Here is a 10,899-nt window from a genome sequence, read left to right on the forward strand (position 1 = left end):
GGACTAAGCCAATAATTAACCTGCCTGACCTTCAGTTTCTTCATCCATACAATGAGGGTGGATATGGCATCTGTTTCAGTAGGACTGCCAAGAGAATTTAGTGAAATAATACAGAGGATACAGATTATGTGTTCTTTTCTGGCTTAGGAAGGTTAAATTGCTTAAAGTTACACATCAAATCCTGGGACTTAGACTCATAATCTGACACATAGTCAATACCAATCAATTTCAGCTATCATTATTATGACATAGTTCAAATGGGACTCACACCTCCTCTCAGTTAAAGAGAGGAGTACATGAGCCAGACCTGGCCAATGAGATTCAGCCCTAGGATTTTTGCTAGAATGATTTGAAAGGAAATTCTCTTGTCCTGTTAGATTATTAAATTGGTAAAGCATAATCCCAGAGCTGCCGGTAGCTCTCTTTAACTATGCTTTTAGAGAGTCTATCTGAAAGTAAAGCCAAACCAAGAGATGGAAACAGATTACTGAGGATGAGGCTGGATGCAGTCTTACCTGAAGACATTTTGACACTGGACTTTCCAGTATTATGAATCAATATCTTCCTTTTCTTTCTCTTAAGCCATTTTTAGTTAAGTTTTCATTACTTGCAATAGAAAGAATCCCTTGTAATACAAAAAAAACAGTTTTGAAACTATGTATTTCACTGACTATAACATTATCATATATTCATGTTATTAAAACTATTCTTCAACATTATTTTGTGTCTGGTATTTTATTTTATGAAGTCCATATTAGTGGACAGATACATTGTTATTAATTTTCAATATTATAAATAACACTGAAATGAATATCCTCATAGCCAAATTTTTGTGAATATCATGATTGCTTCCTGAAAATAAATTCCTAGAGGTGGAACTTCTGGGTTAAAAGTTGCATGAAATATTAAGAGTTTTGTTATATATAGTAAAACTGACCCCTTGAAAGGTGATACCAATTTTTGGTTTCACACCAGAAACATATAAGAATGCCTATTTTCTCCATCCATTGCCTATAGTTGGTAGTATTTCTCTTAAAATCTCCACCAAGTTAGTAACCTATGCACAAAAATGGTACCTCACTTTACTTCATATTTATTTATTGAGTTATCTACCGTGCATAGATTTTTCATTAATTTGTGCTAGATTCAATTTGTTACTATTTTATTTAGGAATCCTGCATCTATATTCTGAAATTGGTTCTTCTGGTACTCTAAGTGCTCAGGCTTTTTTCTGGTTTTATACAATAAATTTTAAACATAGAGGTTTGAAGATGGAAAAGCTGGGTTCGAGTCTGAATTCCACAATACGATGCGGAACCTTGGGTGATTTAATTTTCCTAACCCTGAAGAAGAGTAACGCAGTGGAAAGTGAGCCATTAAACCCCCGCAGAACCTGGAAAGGCTCAGCCCTGGGAGGTTCAGGGTGGAAAGGTAAGCCCCAGAGCCAAAATCAAGGGGGTGCTTAACAGCGTGTCACAGAGGATCAACCGCCAAATCCCCTCCTACCCCACACATGCAGGTGAAAAAACTGTTGTGTATACTGACTGTGGTCGTGGTTACATGAATCTATACATGTGTTAAAATGTGTAGAACTGTATACCAAAAAGCTAATTTTACTATATGATAATTTTTAAAAATTTTTTAAGAGGCATAAAAAAAAAAGAATACCAAAGGAAGGCTAGGGAGGTGTTAGATTTTAATAGAGACAAGAGACATGTCAATCAAATACAATACGTGACCCTGGATTTGAACCTGGATTCAAGGCACCTGATTTTATTTATTTATTTATTTATTTATTTATTTATTTATTTACTGATATAGAGTTGCTCTGTCACCCAGGATGGAGTGCAATGGTGCACTCTCTGTACACTGCAACCTCTGCCTCCCAGGTTCAAGCAATTCTCCTGCCTCAGCCTCCCGAGTATCTGGGACTACAGGTGCACGCCACCACGTCCGGCTAATTTTTGTATTTTTAGTAGAGATGGGGTTTCACCATGCTGATCAGGCTGGATGCGAACTCCTGGCTCTCAAGTGATCTGCCCGCCTGAGCCTCCCAAAGGGCTGGGATCACAGGCGTGAGCCACCACACTTGGCCCAAAGTAACTAATTTTAAAAAGACATTTTTAAACACTAGTGAAAATATAAATGCATACTATTAAATGATATCATGGTATTATATATTATGATACGATAAATGATATGGTAGTTATGTATGAAGGCTATGTATTTTTAAAGTCCTTATCAATTAAAGACACATACTAAAATATTCAAAGGTGAAATGACATGATGTCTGGGATTTGCTTAAAAATACTCCAGAATATATGTATATATATATATATATATATATATAGTAAATACATGGAGTATAACACAATAAGAGTGAGATTTTTTTCTCTTTATTCACTGCTGTGTCTTCAGTTTCTACAAGTTTGGGGGTATGTGGTAGACACTTAACAAATATTAGTTGAATGAATTAGTTGAATGAATTCATCTTATTGCCTGTCTCACAAACTGTGACTGTACATACCTTTACTGATATCTCTATCTCTTAGCTCAACTATCACTCCTGACTTCTCCCATGTACAGTACTGCAAATGCTCATTGATGAATCCATGTCTAAAATCCTGCTCAGATAAAAGGAAAAGCCTTTGCTGGTAAAGTTCAATAAGCAGAGTCATCACAAGTTTTCCATTTTCTTTCATAGTTTTCACTGTACATATGAGCCCATGATAATCTGGCCCCTGATCAACTTTGCGATTACACACTCCCACTGTCCCCTTCCGTGAAACCTACATCCAAGTCCCACAAAAAACTTACTGTCCGTCACAAGCACCTTGATATATTAAATTTCTGTGCCTTTGTACCTGGAGTTCCCTCTGCTTAGGATGCTCTTTTCTCTTTATACATCTAGTAGTGAGTTCTGTTCATTCTTCAAAATTCAGTCCAGGAGTGAAATCAGTAACAGGGCAGAACAGGATGTTCCAGCTCTCATCCCCCCATAGAAACACCAGTTAAGGCAGGCAGTGACAGATAAGAATCATTATGTGGGAGGCCTGGAGTCTGGCTGAGGTTCCAGCACCCCACTGGAGCAAATCAACCCAAGAGTGGAAGCATCGAAAAGGGTAAGAAATGCAGTTCCACTTTACCTGCATCAGCTCTCCGCCAAGGAGGCACAGCTTGTGCTGAGAGAAGCTCCTTTGGCCTTCAATCGCTCCACAGGGGAAGGTAAAAGTATAGTGAACACCTGGCTTACCTAGACTTGAAGAACATTGCCCAGGAGGCTCACTTCTGTCTCCCTGCCCAGAATGCAGATGATCAGCATGACTGATCATCTAGGAACAGGGAGAAGGGAATGGAGTGCACAGCAACCAGCATATGGTTTCAACAACCAACCACAGATTCTGCCAACTAGCTCACAGACTCCAGCAGGAGACCTGCCCACAAATCCCACCAGATGACTCACCCGAGTATCCTCCACCCAATGAGTCTACACAACCTGCATGCCCCACCCCACCATGTATGGGGTCCAACACACCACTGTGCATGACCCACATTAACTGCTGCTGAGAGAACATGAACATTTACAACAGGCATGGATCTTAGCAGCTGGTTCAACTATGCTGGACTTGTGGGAAAACATCAGGCAAACTAATATACATATCGTAGAAATCCCAAAAGGACCAGAGAAAGAGAAATGGAAGGAAAGCTTATTTTAAAATATAATGACAGAAAACTTTCCAAATCTGTAAAGAAAAAAAAAAAAAAAAAAACCCAGATCCATTAAGCCCAAAGAACTCCATATACATTGAAAATAAAGAGGTCTTCACCAAGATGCATTATAATCAAATAGTCAAAAATCAAAGACAAAGAGATAACTTTTTTCCTTTTGTTTTATTTATTTTTTATCTCCTCAAATTCCTTTTACCAGAGAATTTTTAAAGCAGCAAAAGAAAAACAACTCAACACATACAAAGAAATCTCCATAAGACTATTAGTGGGTGGGTTTCTCACCAAAAACCCTGCAGACCAAGATAGAGTGGAATGATATACTCAAAGTGTTGAAAGAAAAAAAACTGCCAACCAAAAACATACCCAGCAAAGCCATCCTTCAAAAAGGAAAGAAAGACAAAGACCTTCCCAGACAAACCAAAACTGAGGAAGTTCATCACCCCAGACTTGCCTTACAAGAAATATGAAAGGGAGACCTTCAAGTTCAAATGAAAGGAACATGTATCAGCAACATGAAAACATATACTCACTGATAAAGGTAAGTATAGTCAAACTCACAATTCTCTAATACCATGATGATGGTATATAGTTTGATACACAATATAAAAAGCCGTAAATTGTGATATAAATAATAAAAATGTGAGGGGAGAAGTAAAAGTGTATAGTCTTTGTATGTAATAAAAATTAAGTTGTTATCAGTTTAAAATAGACTATTATAACTATAAGATGTTTTATGTAAGCCTCATGGTAATCACAAAATAAAAAATCCTATAGTAGATACGCAAAAGATTAAAAAAAAAAAAAAAAGAATCAAAGCATACCACCACAAACAATAATAAAGCCACAAAGGAAGACAACAAGAGAGGAAGAAAGGAACTACAATTAACAAAATAGCAATAGTAAGTCCTTACCTATCAATTATTTAATGTATATAGACTAAATTCTCTCATCAAGAGGCATAGAGTGGATAAATGGAATTTATTTATTTATTTATCTATTTATTTTTTTTGAGATGGAGTCTCGCTCTCTCACCCAGGCTAGAGTGCAGTGACCTGATCTTGGCTCACTGCAACCTCTGCCTCCGGGGTTCATGCCATTCTCCCGCCTCAGCCTCCTGAGTAGCTGGGATTACATGCACCCACCACCATGTCCAGCTAATTTTTGTATTTTTAGTAGAGATGGGGTTTCACCATCTTGGCCAGGCTGGTCTTGAACTCCTGACCTTATGATCCACCTGCCTCGGCCTCCCAAAGTGCTGGGATTACAGGTGCGAGCCACCGCACCTGGCCGATAAATGGATTTTCAAAAATAAGACCCAACTATATGCTGTCTACAAGAGACTCACTTTTGATCTAAGGACACAAATAGCCCAAAAGTGAATGGATGAAAAACATATCCCATAAAAATGATAACCAAAAGAGAGCAAAGGTGGCTATACTTACATGAGACAAAATAGACTTCAAGTCAAAAACTGTCATAAGAGACAAAGAAGGTCATTATATATACTAACAAAAGGGTCAATTCATCAGGAAGACATAAAACAGCAATACATAGTAGAAGAAATCAATACCCCCATTCAACAATGGATGGATCATCCAGACAGAAAATAAATAAGGAAACAGTGGAATTAAACACTAGATACCAAATAGATCCAATGAACATATATGTGACATTCTATCCAACAGAAGCAAAATACACATTCTTAAGTCCACATGGAACATTCTCCAGGATAGATCACATGTTAAATAACAAAATAAGTCTTAACGAATTTATGAAGATTGAAATCATATGAAATACCTTTTCCAATCACAATGAAATGAAACTAGAAATAATAGGAGGAAAATTGGAAAACTCACAAATATGCAGAAATTAAGCAACACACTCCTGAAAAACCAATGGGTCAAAGAAGAAATTTAAAGAAAAGACAAAAATATCTTGTGACAAACAAAACCAAAAAAAAAAAAAAAAAAAAAAAAAAAACCAAAATGGGATGTATGGGATGCAACAAAAGCAGTTATTGCAGGAAGTTCACAGCAACAAGTGATTACATTAATAAAAGAAAAGATCTCACATAAATAACCTAAAGTTACACCCCAAAGAAATATAAAAATAAGAGCAAAGCCCAAAGTTAGCAAAAGGAATAATAAAATTTAGACCAGAAATAAATTGAGACTAGAAAAACAATAAAAAGAAATCAATGAAACAAAGAGTTGGGTTTTTGAAAAACACAAAATTGACAAACCTTTAACTAAACTAAGAAAGAGATGAGATGTAAATAAAATTATAACTGAAGGATGAGTCATTCCAACTGATATGATGAAAATACAAAGGATCATAAGAGGTTACTGTGACCAATTATACACCAACAAATTGGGTAGCATGAAAAAATGGATAAATTCAGCCGGGCGTGGTGGCTTACGCCTGTAATCCCAGCACTTTGGGAGGCCAAGGTGGGCAGATCACGAGGTCAGGAGATCAAGACCATCCTGGCTAACACGGTAAAACTCCGTCTCTACTAAAAATACAAAAACAAAAATTAGCCAGGCACGGTGGCAGGTGCCTGTAGTCCCAGCTATTCGGGAGGCTGAGGCGGGAGAATGGCGTGAACCCAGGAGGCGTAGCTTGCGGTGAGCTGAGATTGCACCACTGCACTCCAGCCTGGGTGACAGAGCGACTTCATCTCAAAAAAAAAAAAAAAAAGAGGATAAATTCTCAGAACTTACAACCTACAAAAACTAAGTCAGGAGAAATACAAAATCTAAACAGAGTACTAACAAAGACTAGATGGCTTCACTGGTGAATTCTACAAACCTTTAAAGAAGAATTAATGCCAATCCTTCTCAATTTTTTCCAAAAATTAAAGAGGAGGGAACACTTCTAAACTCTTTCTACAAGACCAGCATTACCCTGATCCCAAAGCCAGATAAGAACACTACAAGAAAAGAAAAATACAAGACAATATCCCTGATAAACACAAATGCAAAAATCCTCAATAAAATACTAGCAAACAAAATTAAACAACACATTAAAAGAATAATACACTATGATCAAGTTAGATTTATTCCTGGAATGTGAAAATGGTTCAAAATACACAAATCAATAAATGTGATTCATTACATTAACAGAATGAAGGGTAAAAATGATCATCTTAATAGATGCAGAAAAGTATCTGACAAAACTTAAAATCTTTTCATGATAAAATCTCTCAACAAATTAGGTACTGAACAATGTAACACAACATAATAAGGCCATACATGACAAGCCCACAGCTAGCATCATACTCAACAGTGAAAGTCAAAAGTTTGCCTCTAAGACCGGGAACAAGACAAGGATATCCATTCTCACCACTTCTATTCAACATAGTACTAGAAGTCCTAGCCAGAGCAATTAGGCAAGAAAAAGAATGAAATGGCATCCAAATAGAAAAGGAAGAAGTTAAATGGTCTCATTTGCTAACATGATCTTATATGTAGAAAACCCTAAAGATTCCACCAAAGAAACTGCTAAAACTAATAAATGAATTCAGTAAAGTTGCAGGATACAAAAATCAACCTACAAATATCAGTAGCATTTCTATACCCTGACAATGAACTATCCAAAAGAGAAATTAAGATAACAATTCCATCTGCAATAATATCAAGAAGAATCAAATACTTAGGAATAAATTTAAATAAGGAGGTGAAAGACGTGTACACTGAAAACTATAAAACATTAATGAAATACATTGGAAAGTCACAAATAATTGGAAAGATATCTGCAGGACAGTTTTTGGGGGGAGGGAGTCTTGCACTGACTTAGTTCTTCCCCGTTTATTGCTTGTAGTTCCTAAGAATAACTATAAAATGTGCTGGGAATTTGTCATCATGAGATAAGGAGTTGGCCAGAATAGCCCAGGCTCTATTCCAGTCCACCCTAGAAATAAGATGCCCTTCAATGATTTAGCCCAGTATGTCATATATCCCAGGGTATTAAAAAAAAGCCAGCCAGGTGCGGTGGCTCACACCTGTAATCCCAGCACTTTGGGAGGCCAGGAGTTCGAGACCAGCCTGGGCAACAGGGAAAAACCCCATCTTTACTAAAAATACAAAAATTAACCAGGCCTGATGGCACACTCCTGTAGTCCCAGCTATACAGGAGGCTGAGGCAGGAGAATCTCTTGAACCCAGGATGCCGAGGTTGCCGTGAGCCAAGATCGTGCCACTGCACTCCAGTCTGGGCAACACAGTGAGACCCTGTCTCAAAAAAAAAAAAAAAAGCCAGGCCGGGCGCAGTGGCTCAAGCCTGTAATCCCAGCACTTTGGGAGGCCGAGACGGGCGGATCACGAGGTCAGGAGATCGAGACCATCCTGGCTGACACGGTGAAACCCCGTCTCTACTAAAAAATACAAAAAACTAGCCGGGCAAGGTGGCGGGCGCCTGTAGTCCCAGCTACTCGGGAGGCTGAGGCAGGAGAATGGCGTGAACCCGGGAGGCGGAGCTTGCAGTGAGCTGAGATCCGGCCACTGCACTCCAGCCTGGGCGGTAGAGTGAGACTCCGTCTCAAAAAAAAAAAAAAAAAAAAAAAAAAGCCAGGGTAGGCTGCTTTTCTTGAGAAGGTCCCTCAGCTGCAATGCAGGTGGAGCATGCACATGTGACATTCCATCCACCACAAGCAGCTTTCCAGAGACTCGGGGAATGCTTGCAGTGAACACTGGGCTTCTGTTGTCCCTTGCTGCCTATCTGTAGGTAACAAATCCACTATATTTAATTTGTTGCATATGAGTGTGTTCAGTCTTGCTGGACTCAGGGAAGTTAGTAATCAGTGAACAGTAAACCTATTCCACAAAATTCCATGTCCATGAGTAGGAAAAATCAATATTGTCAAAATGTATCTACTACCCAAAGCGATCTAAAGATTCGCTGCAACCCCTTTCAAAATTCCAATGGCATTTTTCACTGAAATAGAAGAAAAAAAAAATCCTAAAACTTGTATTGAGCTACAAAAGACCTCTAATATCTAAAGAAATTGTGAGCAAAAACAAAAGAGCTGAACACAAACATTAAAAAAAGAAACTAGACCTCATTTATACCATACACAAAAGTCAACTCAAAATAGATTAAAGACTTAAATGTAAGACCTGAAATCATAAAAATGTTAGAAGAAAACATACAGGAAAGCTCTATGACATTGGTTTTGACAATAATTTGAGGGGTCCATCAAAATCCATATCCATTTTCGGACATGGTACCAAAAGCACAAGCAACAAAAGCAAAAAATAAATAAGATTATATCAAACTAAAAAGTTTCTACACAGCAAAGAAAACAATCAACAAAATGAAAAGGCAACCATAGAATGGGAGAAAACGTTTGCATACCATGTATCTGATAAGGGGTTAATATTCCAAATGTATAAGGAACTCATACAACTCAACAGCAAAAAAAAAAAAAACAAACCTGATTTTAAAGTAGGCAAAATACCTGAACAAACATTTTTCCAAAGGAGACATACAAATGTCCAACAGGTATATAAAAGGGTGCTGAACATCAGTCATCATCAAGGAAATGCAAATCAAAATCACAATGAGACCTAATCTCACACCTGTTAGCATGAGTATTATCAAAAATTCAAAAATAACAAGTGTCAGCTGGGCGCGGAGGCTCACGCCTGTAATCCTAGTACTTTGGGAGACCGAGACGGGCGGATCACGAGGTCAGGAGATCAAGACCATCCTGGCTAATGTGGTGAAACCCCGTTTCTACTAAAAATACCAAAAAAAAAATTAGCCAGGCGTGGTGGCGGGCGCCTGTAGTCCCAGCTACTCGGGAAGCTAAGGCAGGAGAATGACGTGAACCCGGGAGGCGGAGCTTGCAGTGAGCCGAGATCACGCCACTGCACTCCAGCCTGGGCGATAGAGCAAGACTCCGTTTCAAAAAATAAAATAAAATAAAATAAATAACAAGTGTCGGTGAGGATGTGGAGAAAAGGGAACTTTTATACATTGTTGGTGGAAATATATATCGGTACAACTCATGGAAAATAGTGTGGTGGTTCCTCAAAAAATTAAAAATAGAAATACCATATGATTCAGCAACTCACTTCTGGGTATATATCTGAAGGAAACCAATCAGTATCTCTGGATATGTGCATTCCACGATCACTGCAGCATTCTCTGCAATATTCAAGGTGTGAAAACAAATGTCCATTGATGGATGAATAGACAACAAAATTGTGGCATATATATATACACACACATATATATATGATGGGATATTATTCAGCATTTTTAAAAAGGAAATGATTCCATTTGTGACCATCGTATAGACCTAGAGGGCACTATTTTAAGTTAAATAAGGCAAGCACCATCTAAAATGGTCAAATTCAGACCAGGCACAGTGGCTCACGCCTGCAATCCCAGCACTTTGGGAGGACGAGGCGGGCAGATTACCTGAGGTCAGGAGATCGAGACCAGCCTGGCCAACATGGTGAAACCCTGTCTCTACTAAAAACACAAAGATTGGCTGGGCATGGTGGCGGGTGCCTGTAATCCCAGCTACTCGGGAAGCTGAGGCAGGAGAATCGCTTGAACCCGGGAGGCAGAGGTTGCAGTGAGCCAAGATTGTGCCATTGCACTCCAGCCTGGGCAACAGAGTGAGACTGTGTCTCAATAAAAAAACAAGGGATGCAGGGAGGGGAAAATGAGGAGGTGGTAATTACAGGGTACAAAACTTCAATTATGCAAGATAAATAAGTTCTGGAAATCTACTATGCGGCATACTTCCGGTAGCTAACAATGCTATATTTTGTACTTAAAATTGCTAAAAGAGTAGATTTTATGTTAAATGTTCTTGCCAAAAAAAAAAAAAGCATCACACATCATCATCATCATCATCATTATCACAGACGGGGACAGGAGGAAACTTTGGGAGATGACGATGGGTTTGTCGTGTTGGTTTCCCAGGAATATATTTATCGGCAAATTCATTGATACGTGATCATTAAATAGGAATAGCTTTTCATATCAATCATATCTCAATAAAAGTGGTTTTAAACTTTTTTTTTAAGACTTCATTATTAACTTCTCATTGAAAACTCTCCTGACTCTTCCAATCTCTGTGCTCCTAGGCTTCAGTCAGGATTCTTCTTTTGTTTCTTTTTTTCTTTTTTTTTTTTGAGACAGAGTTTTCTCTTG

At 38.2% G+C, this 10,899-nt stretch overlaps 1 long non-coding RNA gene across 1 annotated transcript in view; it reads right to left on the reverse strand.

The window, feature by feature from the left end:
* Window positions 1-6,416, reverse strand: part of LOC139359433 (uncharacterized) — a 79,967-nt gene extending 73,551 nt beyond the window's left edge. The window contains exons 1-2 of the long non-coding RNA XR_011615350.1: window positions 2,528-6,416; window positions 516-625 (exon numbers count right to left, since the gene is read on the reverse strand). This is a non-coding gene — a long non-coding RNA (uncharacterized lncRNA). The remainder of the gene's footprint in view (window positions 1-515; window positions 626-2,527) is intronic.
* Between the last annotated feature and the right edge of the window lie 4,483 nt (window positions 6,417-10,899).

Source organism: Macaca nemestrina, chromosome 17, assembly GCF_043159975.1.
Source record: "Macaca nemestrina isolate mMacNem1 chromosome 17, mMacNem.hap1, whole genome shotgun sequence".
In the NCBI taxonomy this organism is placed as follows: Eukaryota; Metazoa; Chordata; class Mammalia; order Primates; family Cercopithecidae; genus Macaca; species Macaca nemestrina.